Raw genomic sequence first — 19,576 nt, 5'->3', positions numbered from 1 at the left:
CTATTGATTCTATATGTAAGATGAAGAAACAGGATAGATTAATTAATTAAGTGACTTGCCTGGATCATAGAGCTAGTAGTGACTAAAGCAGGATTCAAATTCAAGCCATCCCGATTCTTAGTCCTTTACTCTATCCACAGATCCAACATATTGCCCCAGTGAATATCAAAACACAAAAGGGGGCACCAACAGGATTTTTTTTTAAATCTTTTTTTTTTGCAAGGCAAATGGGGTTAAGTGGCTTGCCCAAGGCCACACAGCTAGGTAATTATTAAGTGTCTGTGACCGGATTTGAACCCAGGTACTCCTGACTCCAAGGCCGGTGCTCTATCCACTGCACCACCTAGCTGCCCCACCAACAGGATATTGAGAATCCACAAAAAAAAAATATAGATTTTCTTCCTTCTCAGAACTTACCTGCACTTTCAATCAGTCAGTCACTTATCAAGTGCCTGCATAAAGACCAATGAAAAAGTGTATGCATTTCATGTGAGGAATGGTGTAGGTAAAGTGGAAAAGTCCATCATCAGGTTGCTCTCTGAGTCAAGATGGAATGATTGTGACCTCCATCTTTTGAGGGAATACCCATCCTGAAGGCAGCAGAAATTACATTCCTGTATGTGCCTCATCTAGCTGTTGCTAGATTATTAATTCCATATGAATAGGTATCATACCTTACTTATCCATGTTCATACTGCCACCCCAGCTCATTGACTTGAGCAAAGAAGAGGCTTTCAATAAATCTCATTGCAGGTTCTTAGAGGCAGCTGGTGGGAGTAGTGGATATAACACCTAGAAATATATATATATGTAGCCTAGAATTAGGAAAACCTTATATTCAAATCAAGTCTCAAAATCAAACTATGTGACTCTGAATAAGTCACTTAACCTCCATCTGCCTCCGTTTTTTCAACTGTAGAAGGGGATTAATAATAGCAATAACTCTCAAGGTTATGAACATCAAATACAGAATATTTGTAACAGCATACTGACAAATATTAAGTACTTAATAAACATCTATTTCTTTCCTTTGTATATCTGGTACTCAACAAAACTCCCTGTAATATAGTAAACTCTTAAGACATGGTGAATAGAATTTAATTGAAGCAAATGAATTGAGTTTTATAGAGTATGTTTATGCTTGATTCCATGAATTCTATTTCTTGACTCCAAGCATTTACTCTGACTTCCCCAGCTTTGCCTACTCCATTCAACTTCCTTAAATTCCTTTAATTTCCAACCAAAATCCTATCTGCTACAGCAAGGGTAGGGAACCTTGTATCTTCCAAGGGCTATTTGTATATTTATAACATCATTCACAGGCCATACAAAATTATCAACTTAAAAATTAATGTGGGGGTGGTGAGTGGTGCAATGGATAGAGCACCGGCCCTGGAGTCAGGAGTACCTGGGTTCAAATCCAACCTTAGACACTTAATAATTACCTAGCTGTGTGGTCTTGGGCAAGTCACTTAACTCCATTGCCTTGCAAAAAAAAAAAAAACTAAAAAAATTAACCTGTTATGTTTGGTCAAACATTTAATTAATTTACTGCTAAAAAACTCAGGCTCTCTTTCTATGTTTCAAACTAAAAAACTCCTAGATTTATTGAATTTCAAGTCCCACCTCAGTTACTCTGGCAGGGCCAAACCAAATGATTTTGTGCAACCTGCAAGACTCCAACCTTTCTTTATTTTAAGGCCTTCCAACTATCAATTATTTCCTATTTAATAGCTTTATTTGTGTATATATATATATATATATATACACACATATATGTATATATGTAAATATATATTTGTATGTTATATTCTCCATTAGACTGTAAGCTCCTGGAGGTCAGAGACTGTCTTTCGCCTCTTTCTAACTCTCCAGCACTTAGCCCAGTGTCTGGCACATAGTGAGTACTCAATAAATGTTTAATGATTGATTATTGAAATTCTTCTCATAAGTATTTATCGATCAATTATTGAAATTCTTTTCATCTTAATCCAAACACAATCAAAGCCAAGGATAAATCTTGGGACAATCATTACAAGTAGTTTAAAAAATCATGTGGTCTAGAGACTGAAAGGAGATAGAGAAGGCACTGAGGAGGAGGAGGAGGAGGAAGAGAGGATATGGGGCATATAAAGTGAAGAACAAAGCAAAAGGGATGGAAAATAAGGCAAAATTTTCAGGGATAAAATTGTAGAGGAGGCTGACCCAGGACACACATTTTGAGATATTTCTTTTCCTTTTAAAAGGAAATAACTTTAATTGATGAGGTTGGGGTAAATGCTAGAACAAGAAGAAGTAAATAGAAACAAAGGCTTGACTGGGGAAATGGTAAAGAAAACAAAGCATGAAAGGAATGAAGAGCTAAAGGGTAGATATTACATAAAAGGAAAGAGGTTGAAAGGAAATGAAAAGTGGGGAGAAAGATGAAAATAGAGAAATGTAAATACCATAATAATAATTGATACTCTCTTTCCCCCTAGGAGCTCAAACAAAGGAAGAAGAAAAGATGTCCATATTTATGACTTATTCATGTTCCTAGCTTTGGTAGCACTCTGGCAAAATTCCAGCAGCTTAGCAGTTTTCAAGAAAGGGGATGTTAGAGGGTTGCTGTTCTGAGAATTTAGGTCTTGTAATCTTTTTTAATGTTTCTTCTGTATCTAAAGGTCATTCACAATTCAGATGTTCAAAAAATTGAAATGAGTTTGAAGTCCCTGGAAAAGCTGAAGGCCTGGAAGGACACAGAAGGACTATGATGGTAATCATACCTCTGAGATGAAGGGCCCACCCCCCTCCCAAAAGGTGTCATTCTGTCGTATCCCAAGGTTCCAACAGCACTGCCTCTTCGGTCAGTGAACCTGGAGTTCCTTTTCTGTGCCCACTACAACTGAGGGAAGAGAGACATATTTGAAGTTCCAGTCAACCCTCTGTATTCCTCAAGTGATGTTTTCAAAGGTTGTCCTTCTTAAACTACATACCTGATAATGAAGAGGAGGGAGAAAAGGCAAACAACCCCTACACTTTACTGCAACCATTGGATTCAGGCTGCATTAGACAGGGGGGTTCATTTCCTACTGTTGAAGGAGAAATCTCTATCTAGTTTTTTACTACTAAGAAAATATTAATTGTGACTGTCTGATATTTTCTGAGGATTTCCATTAGATGCTGATTTCCTCAAATTGTTTAAGGTAACTTCATTGTTAGATGTAAATTCGACAAGATAAGAACAAGCTCAGTTCATTCCTCTACCCTTCCTCTAATCTTCCAAAGTGGGTCCCTGACCCCAGTCATGTAGAGGGGAGTGGGGTCTCCCTTTCATCTGCTTTTCCCTGACTCCTCCCTGCATAGGAAATGAGCAAGACTATAAAATTTAGGCCTACATTCACCTTCAGACTGAACTCATTTGCTGCAGTCTGAGCCCAGTCACTTCTTATGGCAGTTTTTCTTTCTGTTCTTCAGGCATTCTCATCTAAACCTTTGTTCTTCAAACTGTCCTTAAGTAACTTACTTTCTCTCCAGAAAAAAAAGTTTAATCCGCGAAACTGCTATAACTTTTCAGGACCTGTGATGAACTTTATAGACTTGTGAATAAATTCTGAGATTTCTTACTCCCAGGGTCAATAGTGAGTCCTTATCTTTGAGCTTTTTGAAGCATACTGCCCAATTCCCTATCATCATTATTGATTCATTTTGACACAATCCTGGGGCAGGGAATCCCTCACTGACAAATGCTATCTTTTGGTATGTCCTGGATCTTTCTTTTTTCTCTAATTATTTCTCATTCTTTTTGTCTAGAAAGTGATCTGTACTTGTTAAGCCAGCCTTTTTCTGTCAGGTTCTGTTTCTGTTTCTATTTTTATGTCTCCTTCTAGATCATTAATTAATCAATTACATTTACAAAGTAAATAAAAATATTTGGAATGAGAAAGAATCAGAGAAATAGTTAAATCTGTAGGCTATTAAAGGTGTTTATGCATCTACTCTGTACTTATTCCCACTTTCTTCTCTTCCCTACTCTATATGGGTCTCTATATGTGTCTCTATTTCAGTGCTGCTATATAGGGGTATCTCTGCTTATCTCTGCAAGGATGAGGCAGAATTTATATCTAGCCTACAAGTGTATCCAGTAATTATGAAAGCATTCGATTTTAGACAATATTTATTTCAAGGATTCACAATATCAGGAAACTATACATCACACTGTTGCCTATATTGTCATACTCACCCTAGAATCACTGATGCTCCAAATGATCACCTGGGAAGGAATCTTTATCCTAAACAATGACCCCTATTTGAGTAATGTCATTTTAATGGTTTATTAGCCAAAAGAAGGGATAGATGGAAGAGTACTTGCAGTCATCTCATGACTACAGTTGGGAATTTTTAATATCACCACATGATCATATATGTCCTGGATTGACATTGAGCATGTACATATTTTTGAGAGGCAAGAGCTCAGAAAGAGTGGTAAATCCTTGCTATATTAGAATTATTGAACTATAAAATAGACAGCCAGACACTGATTTCACCTGGACACCTGGACACCTGAGTTCTCCTCCATATATGTTTTCCCAATATCTGTTTCCTTTCTTTATGTTAATTCTCCCTAAAGAGAGTCTGGAACTATACCTGTCCTCTCTCAAAGCAGGAAGCAAAAAGCTATCTCTTCTTCCAAACTCACTCTAATTCTGTGATGTTGAGTCTTGATCTTCTCCACTAATGAGGAAAGTCTTATGCAAATGATACAGGCTTGAACTCCAACTTATATAAGTTCATAGTCTCTTTGGATTTTGAACTGAAATAGACCTCAGAGACTACTCCAACTCCCTCATTTTCCTGATGTTGTTCCTTTCCATATAGAAAAGAATTTCTAACCCCTTCCTTAGAAAGTCTTTGCTTTGATGTGGTACTTGATGTTCATGATCAAGATTTATCTACTTTTTAACTCATGTAGCTCATTCACAAAAGATGTTTCATGCAATGTACTCAGACACAGTTTATTTATAATACAGAAAGATTGCCTCTCAGATAAATGTGTAATTACCTTTTCCCCCTCCCCTCTGGTAAAACATGTATGCTGTATTATTTATCAGAAAATCTGGACTGACTCCAACACTTTCTATGTAATTACTTAATTAGGTGGTTTCTTTAAATACGCATCATGTATGCAAACAGAAATTTTCTGTTCTACCATGCAATTAGGTACTATAACTGTATGCAGTCTAATAAAATCTCTGGTCAAAACTCATTAAATATATTAAAATACACAAGAGATGGCATTTATACTTCAGGCTTTCAGGGATTTGGTTAACGCTATGTCAACTAAGTATTCCAGTCTACTTACTGACTAACTCAATTCTATCTTATGAATAAAAGGAGTTAATGTAGCCAGTGATGCTCTCATAAGCTTCTTGGGGGAGGCATAAAATACAGCAGATTCAATCTGAACTTCATTTCCTGTATGTTTGGTTCAAATCCTGGTAGCATTGCATCATCAATCAGAATAACCCTTTTTTCCTGGAATAACCCTTTTTCCTGGAAAAATGTAGTGAGATATGTGTGCGCATGAATATACATATATATGTATGTGTATATATATATATATATATATATATATATATATATATATATGGAATTTAAGTGTGCCTAGTGTACAAGGTGTAGGTTTGGACAGTCAAGAAGACAAGTTCAAAACCTGAAGCAGGTGACCCTGGAAGCTAGTAACCATAAGACCAGTGTCAAGTCACTGAATGCTGTGGTGCTTCCAGCTCTCTCTCTTTCTTTCTTTCTTTCTTTCTTTCTTTCTTTCTTTCTTTCTTTCTTTCTTTCTTTCTTTCTTTCTTTCTTTCTTTCTTTCTTTCTTTCTTTTCTTTCCTTCCTTCCTTCCTTCCTTCCTTCCTTCTTTTTATTTTTTTATCCATATGCACAAGTATATTTTTAAGTTACAAAATTTATTTACACCCTCCCTTCCCACACCACTCCCCTCAGTGGTGAACAATCAAGGTAGCATTGTAGATACATATTTTTGATAAACATGTTTACAGATTAATCATTTTCAGCAAGAGCAATTATAATTAAGGGAAAGAGATACTTAAGAGATAATTTTTATAAAGTGTTCATCATATTCTGAAGGGTTGTTTTTTGCTTTTGTTTTTTGCTTTGTTTTTCTTCTGGATTGGGATAAAATTGTTCATAGCCAGTCTAATATTTCTTAGAGGGAACTGCTTCCATCATGGTTGATCATCTCGCAATGTTGTTAATGCGTACATTGTTCTCTTGGTTGTGTTCCCAGTTCTTTAAACATGTGATATACTTGTATCTATGAAAAGATTTTCCAAAATTGGGAATTTTCTATGAAGTCTCTGAGTACATGGGGAAATACTTGGGGAAAGTGTTTTCATACACTTCATCTATGTTGGCTCTACCTTCTCCCCACCCATGCCCTTCCAAGGTTTGTTTATTTTGTGAATTGGTTTTCATTGCTAAAGATGGTATCTTATAGGTAATTTCCTGATCATCCTATTCTTCATACTTACTAGGATAAAAACAAACCTACAGTCAATGAAGAACCTTTCACAAGAACTTGATCAAAAATATAGCATTGACAAGGAAAAATGGAGGCCATTTAATGTAACCTCATTTTATAGATGAGGAAACTGGGGTCCAAGGAAATGGAGTGATTTTTCCAAGGTGACACAGATAATGTTACAGGTAGAATATGAATTAAGGTCTTTTATCTCCAGAGACTAAGCTCTTTTCTTGTGTTTTGCCTTGGAGAAGCATCTTATTTTCTGATGAGAGAAAGATCTTTCTTCTATTGGCCACAGAAATAAAGGATGTTTTTCATAAGATTGAAAGAAAATCACCTTCATGTCCAAAATCTTCCTGAAAAACCTATTTGTCCTCATAAGGAAATAAAGCATCAGGCTAACAGAGCCATCAAGATATTTCATAGTTTGACTGTTGTACTCATGGATGTTAATATTTTTGCATATTATTTTTGCCCTCACTTTGCTTAGCTAGAGTTGTTTGATTTTAAAGGATTAATAATAAAGTTATGCATGAGAAATCACTGTGTTAAGGGGGAAGTGGTCTGTCATTTATTATAAATCACCAACCACCCTTATGATTTATAATATATGTTCTCTGTGTAGGAGGTGGTAAATAAATTAACACAATATGAAAATAGTGAGAAAATACGACAATTATGAATTCTTTATTTCTGTATGGCATATATACACAGAGATGCACACTGCAATCCAGCCCAATTTGAATTTGGAAAAATTTGCAAATTCAATCCATAATGTAATAGCATGGCCTCATCATTAAGACTAAGTCAGTCAGTTGTACAATTATAATGATCAAGTAGGGTTCAGATGAAGAAAGGAAAAAAATGTATCACTTTTTTCTTTGCAGAGAAGGGAGGCTATGGATATAGAACCCTGTTTATACTGTCATACTTGGTCAACAAATTGATTAATTTTGTTGAACTGACTTGTTTTTATTCTCTTTTATGTTTATTCTCTGTTATTAAGAAATGATTCCTTGAAAAGCTAGGGGGAGGAGTATATTTTAAAATGAAGTCAAAGTAAAAGCCAAAAAATATATTAAAAATTAAATTTTTAAAAAATTAAATCAGTGAAGTCACATTGTCCTTTTTTTTACTCTATGCTCTTATAGAAAATTGAGGACAGGCTGCCCCTTTGCAGAATTCTGATCAGTGATGATTTTCTTCCTGCTCACCAAAGGAAAGAACAGGGAGGCCATAGAAGGAATCTGAAGAGTTTGGCATTTCTCCTGAGTCAGGGACTTAACACTAACTTCATTATTTTGCCTAAAACTCTGTAAATTCTCAGAACATCAGGCAAAGACAAATAAACACATACAAATTAAATTATATCACAAGTTAAATTAAATTATTTTTGAAATCATTATATCCCTCCATTATTATAGAGTCATATTAAAATGGATTATTGATATACTTCAATTTAAAAAGACTGAAAGTTTCTTGTTTATTTTATGATATATTTTAGGTAAGGGTTACTCAATTAGAATATTGATTAGGAAAGAATTCCAAAGCATAGAAAATAAAGTTCTGGAGGGATTCAAGCAGAAAGTCCAATGAAAACTAGAAATGTTGGTAGGGATTCAACCACTGAGCAAAAACTAAATGTCCCAATTGGGACTTCTTCCAGCTCTAGGATTCTATGAAACACTACAGGAAAAATTACTTGTAATTTTTTCTATTCATTCAATTGTTATTATATTATAATCCAATCAATTTACCTCCCAATGGAAATCCAAGATTTAGAAATTCTAAATATCAAAAAATAAGAGAAATTAATTTAAAACTTTAAACTTTAAATTTGAACTTTAAGAATAAGGGCTTCACTACCATATGTATATGTATATGTACATGTATATGTACATGTACATGTACATATATATGTATATATAGTATTGAAGAATTCATGGGGATTTGCTACCCTTACCCTGGGAATGGAAATCCACTATAATTCCCTCTGACTTTATTGCTATTAGTCAGTATGGTAATACTCCTGGAATAGAAGTGCCTACCGCCTGGAAAATTAAAAATGTGAAACATGCTATTTATTTGCAGATACATCTCTGGATTAAGGGAAGATAGGGCACAAAAAAAGTGTCACAACAAAAGTTCAGGGACAACAGGAGCCAGTGCTGAAAGGGAACTTAGACATCACTTAGTCTAACCTTCACATTTTTCAAATAGGGGGAACTGAGGTTGTAGCTCAGCTATAAATAGCAAAAAAAGTTTTTAAATCTCTTCTAATTTCAGTAAACTTGCAGTAAACTACCCTACACTTCTTTCAACTAAGAAAAAAATGGGAAAGAGGAAAAGTGAAAGTGATAAAAATATCCCTGATTTAAGAGCCTTCTCCTGGAGTTGTGATACTATTGTTTCTGGTATTAACTACACACACACACACACACACACACACACACACACACACACACATATGTATATATGTATATATATATATATATATGTATGTATGTATGTATGTATGTATGTATATCTGGTATATAGATGCCAAAAGCAGCTGAAGGAACATATTCTTAGAATGGTCAGGATCATGCTTCTTGGGGAGGTAGTGGGAGGATAGTGGATTAAAATGATTATTGTAGGGGCCAAGAAAAGATAAAGGAGAAAAAGAAAAGGGGGAAAAGGAGGACAGGAAGGAGAGAGAGGGAGGGAGGGAGGGAGGGAGGGAGGGAGAGAGAGAGAGAGAGAGAGAGAGAGAGAGAGAGAGAGAGAGAGAGAGAGAGAGAATCGTGACTTTTTCTGGGTCTTGCTCTCATGTCTAGAAAGTCATTATGTCTGTCCTCTGTTCTCCTCAAACATACATTTACCAATAAAGTATGAGGAAAAAAATTGAGATGGATTCCTCAAAACACAAAGGAAAACCATCATAATTTCTTTTTCATAATCTTTCTTACAGATTCTAATACTATTTATGGAGCAGAGGCAAGAGCACTAGAGGTCTGGAGACCAGATCCTAATCTTGACTGCCTAGTAATTTCCTAATCCTGGCCTTGTCACTAATTAGTTTCCAAATTGATCCAGGGCAATTATCTGTACAGTAGAACTTTTGCTTCTTCATCTTCAAAGGAAGTGGCTTCAGTAGGTCAGGCATACTTAACCTGGGGTCCATGCTTAGATTTCAAGCTATGGACTTGAATGGGAAAAACAAATCATTTTTATGTCAACAAGAATAAGTGTTCTTTGTAATCCTATGTATTTTATTTCATGCACTCAAACTATTCTAAGGGACCCCCAGATTTCACCAGGCTGCCAAGGGATATCACACACACACACACACACACACACACACACACACACACACAGAGAGAGAGAGAGAGAGAGAGAGAGAGAGAGAGAGAATCTTTAAAATAAATGAACCCAAGGTCTTTTCAGCTCTAACATTGTATTTTTTATTATATGATTTTTCAGTTTTAATAGGTTAATTTAAATTTTATTTAACAAAATCTAATTATATAACAATCCCAATGCACTTGGGGTATGTTTTTCAGAAGCAAGTTTATCCTATAAAGCAAGAAGAACCTTGCTACTAAGTATAGCAAAAAGTAGTAAAATTTTCTTTTCTTTCACTAGAATAGCATTGCTAGAAGACTGGTTGGTTCTACCAGTCTCCCCCCCCACCCTATTAATCTTCCTGTTCTGAATAATGAAAAAGCAGCTCTAAGACATTTGATTAACATCACCCCATAATTCCCAGAGAGATCTAAGGAAGCCCAAAGAGACAAGTAAAAGGAAAATTGTGGAACTTTGGGCTGAGGATCCTCTAAAACAATCAGAAATACTAATGCAGGAAAAAAAGACGCTGATAGGGTAGGGATGAGTCAGGAAGATATCACATTGTCACAATCATCCTGTGTTTCGGTCAGATGCAGTGCTTTCCCAGCCAGTGAGTATGCTCTTAAGACATCAAAAGTTCACAGAATTCAAACACAAAGGAGAAATATAGAGTAGGGTCCTTTATGAAGGAGAACTTTTGAGCTGGAAGAAGAGAGTCAGTTGCTTGGCCAAGACAAGATCACTGAAAGCTCTACATTATCTACTACAGGTATGATAAGATTGGTCTTTATTTGGAATCCCTCTGTCAGAAAGTTTCAGAAAAGGACACTGGATGCTATCTTCTAGGAAGGTAACAGAGGCTACTAGTTGAGAATTAAACAAGGCTTAATATCTTTTGCCAAGTTAACTGAAGACAGAGGAATCACAATGAAGGGAAATAATGATGTTAACCATTTTCTGGAAATTCCACTCAAGGCAGGACTAAAAAAAAAAGCTAGATGAATTCCTTTAGGAGTTTCTTTTCTTTAACCTGTATATAAACCAGTGGAGTTCTTGAAAATTTTGAACCATATCCTTGCAAGGGGAATTAGTGATGATACACTGTATAGGATCAGATGGCAAAGGTTTCCAAGTTATTTGAATAAGAGCAATAAAGCAGAGAAGAGATCTCCAGCTCTTTGCCTCATCTGAGAACCACCAAAACAAATGTTATACAACTTAGCATCACTATTTTACGTTTGTGTTTACAAATAAAGAATCTGATCCCTACTTCCCCAACCAAATATTTTTGGTAAAAATATTATGTTATAGAACAAGAGCTGAGTAAGATGTGCAATTGTTTCAGAGGCAGATTCAGAATATGAACTCAGTTCTAAGCCAAATTATGAGGGAATATTTAAATTTTTTTAAAAATAGTTTGTTTTTATATAATCTTCATCTCTAAATTTAGCTCTCTGCTCTCTGATTTCCAGAGAGTCTTATTATATACAACAACCAAAAAAAAGAACAGAAGTAGAAAAAAACAGTTCAGCAAAACTTCATGTCCAAAGTTAACCACCTCTGCAAAGAAAATTCACTTTTAGTGACTGATAAAATAGACAAAAGGAAAAGAAACATGGGAAACTGTCAGAAATTTTAGTCCATTCCCTCTCATTTCACTAATGATGGAACTGAGACCCATTCACACTGCATCATGGAAATCAGAACCTTAGAATCAAACTGTCCTTTGAGGCTGATTTTTCTTTTTTCCATACTTTCTTTCTAATCAATATTTGAAAAGTCAATATGCTTCTATTTTTATCAAGAAATATCTAATTTCTTCTTCCATTGGCAAAAGTCAAGGTAGGCATTATAGCCTTTGGTATACAAAAGGAGTTCAAATGTATGTCTGTTAGGTAATTTTATCTATTTATCTGATGCCTCTTGATAGAAATGAAATGAACGTTCAAAAGGCAAAATCATTAGAAATGGGATACAAAATAACCTGAGGAATCATTAATAGAATCCACACCTGCCTTTCACCTTCCCCCCTCCCCCCAGTACTGAGCTTCTTTCCTTTGTCTTTCTCTGGCAAGAAGTTTAATCCAGTGGTTTAAGATCTGAAAATTGGGAATGCAGGATCTTGTTTCATTGATTTGCTAATGTTGGGCCTGACAATTAAACTTGCTGTATTTCTTTTCCTCCTTCTCCTTAAGATGCTTTAGAAAAATATTGAGCAATCCTTAAAGAAGAATAGTATGGAACAATGCCATTTCTGAAAAATAATGACTCCGTTTTCCCCAATGATTCATTGAATTTCATTTAACATTTATAAAACTTGTATTCCAGTTGCTATGTTAGGTTATAAGGATTCTAAAATGAATGAGACAGAGTCCTAGTCCTTGACAGAACGCACACAATAAAAAGTCCAAAATTCTCTTAACTATGTGTCCATATAGGGCAGCCATATAACGTCTACCCGTTGTGTTAAGAGTCCTTTATTACTGTTCTAGATACATTAAATTATAAAACTATAATGCAAATTCTCTGGAGGAAAGAATGTGTTGCTTTTTAGTCTATCCAACTCTTTGTGATCCCATTTGGGGTTTTCTTGGCAAAGAGACTGGAGTGGTTTATTATTTCCTCCTCCAGCTCATTTTTCAGATGAGGAACTGAGCCAAAGAGGGTTATATGACTTGCCGTGGTCACACAGCTAGTGTGTGTCTGAGGCCAGATTTGAACTCAAGAAAATGAGTCTTCCTGACACCAGACCTGGTGCTTTATCCATTGTGCCTCCTAGCTACCTGAGTAGAATATGTACTCATTTTGAAATCAGAGTTTGTGTTCAAATCCTACCTACCAGAACTTTTTATCCAGATGGCCCCATATATTCCTTATCCTCGCTAGATGTCAGTTTCTTCACTTTTAAGAAGACTGGATTGGACTAGCTGATCTCTAAGAATTGTCTAGCTATTGTCTAGTTTTTTAAAAAATATTTGCTGCAATGTGAAAGATAATTATTAGAGTATTTTTGTCATTTGATAAGAAAAGCCACTAATGATAAATAATTAAAACAATTAAAAAGAAATGAGAGAGTATGACCCCAAAATTTTACTCTCTTCTATACATTCTCTCATTCAGGTCTCTTGTTGTTCCTTTAACACATTAGTCCAGTCTCTCCCAGTCTCCCTCTTCCATTCCTTTTCATGACTGTCCCCTAAATCTGGAATACTGTCCTTCCTCAATTTTATCTTAGTTTCTATGACTTCCTTAAAGACTCAGATCAAATCCCATATTCCACTGAAGGCCTACTTCTCTTTCCCAGTTCCCAACCCCAGCCATACAGCCCTGTCTTTTCTCTAAGATTAACTTCCAGTTGCTCTGTATATGTCTTGTATGTATATCATTGTGTTTTATGTTGCTTCTCCTATTTAATGTTCACTTCTTGAAGACAAAGACTGAGTTTTTGCCATTTTTTTGTATTTCCAGTGCTTGGCACTGTGTCTAGGATACAGCTAAAAAAATATCTTTTTTAAAAAAATAACTATTTCTTTTTAATATTCATTTTTTAAAATTCAAATTCTAAATTCTTTCTTTCTTTTGAGTCCTTCCCTCACCCATTGAGAAGGCAGCAAGCAATATGATATCAATTATACATATGAAGTCATACAAAACATATTTCTATATTAACCATCATATATTAAGCTCATTAGAGATACTTGAATGATACCCTTTCTCACTTAATATTTGAAGAAGCATCCCCATACTATAAACAATATTCTCATCACAACAATTTTGGTACTGGGTGACTATTTTGGCCACAAGAAGTCATGAAAACCATTGATGGAAGCCAGGAGGAATTATGAGCTGCATCAGTGAAGAGAGTACTTATATAAATAACATATTCCTACAATATAAGCAACCCTATTTTGAATGAAAAGATGCTGGCATACTAGACTTGGAGTCAGAAGCCAGAAGCCCTCAGTTCACATTCCAATTTTGTCATTTAGTCTCTGTGTAACCTTGGGCAAATAAAGATGAACTAAAGATAAGCTGATTAGACATATACTCTAGGCTTTAGTTTTCTCATCTGTATAGTGAGATTAAAAAGAAACTTTAATAATCTATAAGGCCCCTTCCCACCCTAAATTCTATAATATTTCTAGTAAGAAGATTCATTGCAACATGAAAATATTTCTTTTAGAAATAAGTCTGGTGATAACAATTATTAACATTCAGATAGCTTCAAAATAGAATAAAAAAGCATTTTCAGACTATCCAACAAATTCATTTTTTTAGAAAAGTATAAACTTTAGAGTATATAATTTAGAAAATGTAAAGTATATACTTTAGAAAAGTATAAACTGGGGGCTGGGATGACCAAGCCAGAGAAAAGAAGACAAAGTAGATTTTGAACAATATCTCTTAGAAGACCCTACTCCATAATCAAACATTTCTGATCAGTCAATAAACATATATTAAGCACCTATTATATACAAGTTACTATGAAGCACTAGAGATACAAAGAAAAGTAAAAGACAGGGGGCGGCTAGGTGGCGCAGTGGATAAAGCACCGGCCCTGGAGTCAGGAGTACCTGGGTTCAAATCTGGTCTCAGACACTTAATAATTACCTAGCTGTGTGGCCTTGGGCAAGCCACTTAACCCCATTTGGCCTTGGGCAAGCCACTTAACCCCATTTGCCTTGCAAAAAAAGAAAAAAGAAAAAAAGAAAAGTAAAAGACAAATCTCTGCTCTAACAGAGCTCACAAACTGTAGGGGAGACAACATACAAACAACTCTATACAAACAAATTCTACACAGCACAAATGTTGTTGTTTGTCTGTTTGTCTTTCATTCTCAAAGATGACCAATGACATCAGGAAGATGATGCCATGATTCACAAGTGAATTGAATTTCAGTGAGGGAGGACTAAGCAAAGACACCCATCTCACTTTCTCTTCTAGACTCATCTGGGTCCAATGAAAAGATATAGATCAGGATGACTAGCGATGACCCCCATCAGGACAAATAGGAAATAATCCATGGAAGAAAAGCATTAGAATTAAGGTTTGAGAATAGTTTCCTATAGAGATGAGGATTCAAATGATACTTGAATGGAGCCAGAGGAGCCATTAGGTAGAGTTGAGAAGGTAAAGGATGCTAGATATGGAGACCAGTCAGTGAAAATGGAGGGTCTTAGGGGAGGCCAGTGTCATAGGTGAAGTGCTTAGGGTAGAGAATATAATAGTAACAACAATCAAAATGAACAACTAATGTTTATATATCATTTCCTATGTGCAAAGAACATAAGCACTTTTCAATTATTTTCAGTTGTTTTGTTTGATTGTCACAACAATCCTGAGAGGTGGGAATATTCATTCCCATTAAACAGATGAGGGAATTGAAGTAAACAGAGGTTAAGTGACTTGGTGGGGTTTACTCTTGTAAAAATCTGAGGCCAGAATTTGACTCTGGGTTCAGCATTCTATTCATAATGCTATTCACCTACTTTACTTTTCATCCTTTAGCTACTGAAATCTCAAGTATTAAGGATCATACTATTAAAAAGGATCATACTGGAAATATCATAGAATTTAGGATGTGAAGGGGCCTTATTGATTGAACACTTTGGATGTCAAAAGTCAGCCTCACTCACAATCTTATAACTAAATTAAAAATTCAAGAAACAAACTTTTTCTTACCACACTGATACCAGGATAGAAAGAAAACTGCTGAGTTTAGCAAAAGGAAAATAGGGAACATTTCCTAAGACTTGCATGAGGAAACTGTGAAACAAGTCTGACAATTAAGTTTTTAATTATAGCCAAGATTTTACAACCATCAGGTGTTGGCAGATTCCTTGCTGAAGAGTGACATCATTCGTTAGACCTTCTGAAAGGCCAGCAAAAGAATCAAAAAATGGGACTTTGGGGGTTTTCTTTGAAATGGTACATTCTTCATTTGTAAACACTAATTTTGGAAATGTTGATCCAATATCACAGTGACTGTCTTAAGAGAACATTCTTTTTCCTTCCTTTCTGATTTTTCCAGAGGAATTAGAGGAACTGATAGCTCACTCCCTTTTTCTGTTTCATAAAAGATGCTATATACTGCAGACAGAGAGTACTAGGTTAGTGCTTTAAACTCACTTCAATACATCATGAATTTATTAAGCACTTAGTGTGTACAGAAGCACTATGCTACATCCTAAAATATGAAGATAAATTAAAAAGTTCTTTCCCTGAAGGGCCTAGAATTTTTTTCTAGCTAGCAAATGAATGAATGAAAGAACTTAATGAATTTCTGGAAGCAATAAGTTATTAGACCCACCACTATTTCCCCATCAGATAAGCATAGATATAGCTTATGTTCTAGATGGATATCCATCTAGATTTTTGATAATGAAACTGAGGGAATTAAATGGGACTTTTTACAGGGGCAGTTCTTCAGTTATGAAAAGTCAAAGCAAAAAGGACTGATGTGGAAGCGAGGTGGGGGGAGGGGCAGAGGAGCAAACCATCAAATAACTACTACATTATCCCACTGCCATCTAAAACAAGGGAAGCATAAGAAAGAAGAGAGGAGAAAGTGACCTCATCATTTATTCATCATGTCCCAGAAGTCTTAGTGCAGTTTCAAGTTCTAATAACTTTAATACCTTAAACAGTACCAAGGTTTTTGGAATACCTTGCAGAGAGGAATCCTGAAATTTTAGAGTTGAAAGAGATAAAATATAGCACAATTTCTTTTTTTACAAATGAAGAAAACATGCAGTAAATTCCAGTCCTTGGCAATCATATCTGCCCTACCTCTTGCTTTTGTATGGCCAATGAGCTATGAATATTATCTATTCTTGGTGGCAGGTTAAGTAGGTGGTACAATAGATAAAAGTGAGGGAAAGGAGACCTGTATTCAAATCAGACCTCTGACACTTACTACACATGTGATCCTGGGCAAGTCATTGAACCTGTTGCCTCTATTTCTCATCTGGAAAATGAACTGAAGGAGGAAATAGTAAACCACTCTAGCATGCTTGCCAAGAAAACTTCAAATGGTGTCATAAAGTGTCAGATATGACCGAAACAACTCAAGAACAACAAGCATCATTCCTTAGCCCATACAAAAGAAGGCAGTGAACCAGACACGACCTGTAGGCCATCATTAGTTCACCATGATCCAGATTATGATATGTGATTCAATAAAACACCCAGTTAGTTAGCTTATCAGTATATGTATCTTGGACAAAAAACTAGTCAGGCAATGAGATGGGCCCATAATTGAACATTAAAAAGAGGTCAGTTGTATTGCATTTAGGAAATTAGGCAATGCTTTCAGCAATTCTAGGCCGTTCACTAAAAAAAAAAGTGTATCTTCCAATAATCTGTGTGGCAACAATTCAAGAAATAGTAGCCACTCAAAATGGTGAGTGATCCAAAGTGCAACATACAGACTTTAGTCAGTGTAAATAGACAATAGTGTATTACTAAAAGGAGCTTGCAATTTAAAAAGAAGTAAATTTTAAAATATCTTCAGGAAAATGTACTACTAGAAAAGTAGCTGAGTCAGTCATATAACACAAGTCATATTGACACTTGCCTACAAAACGTTAAAAGCCTCAGAGGAAGACTTTCAGTAATTTGGCTGAATTCTTTGTAGGAGTTCTGTGGTAGAACAAAGCAAGAGCCATCTAAGATGAAGTGTGGATGAATGGTGATATGTACAAATGGAATGAGTGTCTACGTTGATGAGATCACGGAGCTATTAAAGTATCGAAGTAGGAGTGTTGAAAAATTCCTGGAGCTCATTTTTTCCCCCTTAGGCAGGTTTTAGATAGGAAGAATATTGATGTTCTTTTTGATTATTTAACCAATGAGTAGTCTGGGTCTGCAGTACTGCTTTCAGTCCTGGGTTCTAAATTTTAGAACAGCTTAAGTATGACTATGAGAGGGTGACCAAGTTGATGAGAGTCAATACTTATTATCTGAGGACCAGGAAAAAAGAATAAAGAATAATTAGCCCAGCAAAGAGGAAAGCTAGCTTCTATGACAGTTTGAAAGAAGCTATATCCATCTGGAGGACATTATAGCTTCTTTCAAACTGTCATATGGAAAGGGGAAGAGACTTATTCATTGGCTTCAGAAAAATAATAGATCAATGATCGATGGTTATAAAGAAAGAGATTATTATAAATAAGAAATTCCAAAAACTGTGCTATTAAAAATAGCATGGATTGCTTTGTAAAATAGAAAGTTCTTACCCTGACAAAGTTCTAGTAGAGTTAGTCACTCTCAGGGGGGTTGTAGAGGGGCTTCATACATTAGTACAGGTTGGGTTCAACTTTGACATCTCTTCTAAGGTGAAGTTTCCATGATTTTAGTTTTTGACTGCTCCGGAATATTTTCCCTAAATATGTTGATTATGGTAGACTATCATTTTAAAAAGTTAAACTATTTTAATCTCTAGGGTAATCATTATTAGTAATAAAAAGTTCATGTGAACCCAAATTAACAGATTAGGAAGAAAAATATGGTGTAGGATAAAAGATCCATAGATTTAGCTGGAATGGGACTTCAGCGGTCATCTAGTTCAGGCTCCTCACTTTACAGATGAGGAAAACTCAGAGAAAAAGTAATTTGTGTAAGGTCATTTAAGTAATAAGTGCCAGTACTTGAATTTGAAGTGAGATTTCCTGAGGGCAAAGGAAAAGATGGCACAAACAGTCTGGCAAAGGCCTTTTCCAGTCATTGATATTATGATTCAATATGTGCTCTGTAGCTAGCTTTAATTAACATGCAACTAGTCTTCATCCAAGTAGTTTACATCATGCAGAAAAGTTTAAGTGACTAGACTTGGATCTTAATTCTTGATGCTGACGGTGGTTGGAAGGGGAAAACGATGGCTCTCCCTTCTCTAGTTCTAAAACTATAAGCCATGATCAAGTCAACTGGGTCATTACTGGATGACATGTTACTTCCTTGTGACCCAACTTGCTTTCCCAGTATCTTTTTTTTTTAGGTTTTTGCAAGGCAAATGGGGTTAAGTGGCTTGCCCAAGGCCACACAGCTAGGTAATTATTAAGTGTCTGAGACCGGATTTGAACCCAGGCACTCCTGACTCCAGGGCTGGTGCTTTATCTACTATGCCACCTAGCCACATCCCCCCCCAGTATCTTTCTTCCCAAAATGTCCCTCTTAAACCATCACTCCTATAAGTGTGAAGTCAACAAGTATTTATGATGTACTGTGCTAAATTGATAGATAAAATCCAGAAGGTTAAGAATGGTGCCCAGAAATAAATGAAAACAAAGGAGGTCTGGATGCTTTCCTTAAAATGAAAGTTGTAGGAAGATTGCACAAGACAATAAGAAGATGAGACCTTAGATGTAGTTATTTTATTGTGAGGTCAAGGAGGAGTGAACTTCCAAGGTGAGGAGTCTGCCTCAGCATGGAGAGCTAGGAGAGGAGATCAACATTTTAAGTTCCTCAAAGGTAGCCTTTGTAATTTTTATTTCTATTCCCATCATTTAGCACAGTATTGGGTGTACAGTAAGTTCCTGATAAAATATCTTTTATATATTCATTCATTGACAAGTCAGTCAACCTGAGAAACAAGACAACTTCTTTCTTTTTTTTAGTGGAATAAATTCCTCTACATATAATGAAAAACAGCAAATCTGTATCTTCAACCCACTACAGATTCTGATGATCTGATCTCAGCTGACCCCTCATTGCTTCATGGCCATC

This window comes from Macrotis lagotis, chromosome 2 (genome assembly GCF_037893015.1).
Source record: "Macrotis lagotis isolate mMagLag1 chromosome 2, bilby.v1.9.chrom.fasta, whole genome shotgun sequence".
NCBI lineage: Eukaryota > Metazoa > Chordata > Mammalia > Peramelemorphia > Peramelidae > Macrotis > Macrotis lagotis.
This window is presented reverse-complemented; position numbering follows the sequence as displayed.